Below are 529 nucleotides of genomic sequence, written 5' to 3' on the forward strand. Positions count from 1 at the left end.
GCAGGAAGCTTGGCCCCAGTGATGTACTGGGCCGTACGCACTACCCTCTGTAGTGCCTTGTGGTCGGAGGCCGAGCAGTTGCTATACCAGGCAGTGATGCAACCAGTCAGGACGCTCTCGATGGTGCAACTGTAGAACCTTTTGAGGATCTGAGGACCCATGCCAAATCATTTCAGTCTCCTGAGGGGGAATATATCTCTCTCTCTCTCTCCGTCTCCATCTACCCTCTCTCTACACCCCCTCCCTCTCCCTCTTCCTCCCACTCTCCCTCTTTCCCTCTCTCCAGTCGGTTGCTGTATGACTTCTACACCTGTATCCCTCCTGACAAGCTGCAGAAACACAAGGTGGCCTCCATGACAGAGATTGTCAGCAGCAAACTCTTCCAGAAGCAGGGTAAGACAGACTGACCAATCAGGTCCCTCCATGCTAGGCAACTGACCAATGACTGACCTCCATGTTGACTACCATATGAGCAGCCAACCAATCACACGCCTCATCTAGTAAAAGGTTTCAACTTTAGGCCTGTTTG

The sequence above is a fragment of the Coregonus lavaretus genome (genome assembly GCF_964263955.1).
Source record: "Coregonus lavaretus genome assembly, chromosome: 29".
In the NCBI taxonomy this organism is placed as follows: Eukaryota; Metazoa; Chordata; class Actinopteri; order Salmoniformes; family Salmonidae; genus Coregonus; species Coregonus lavaretus.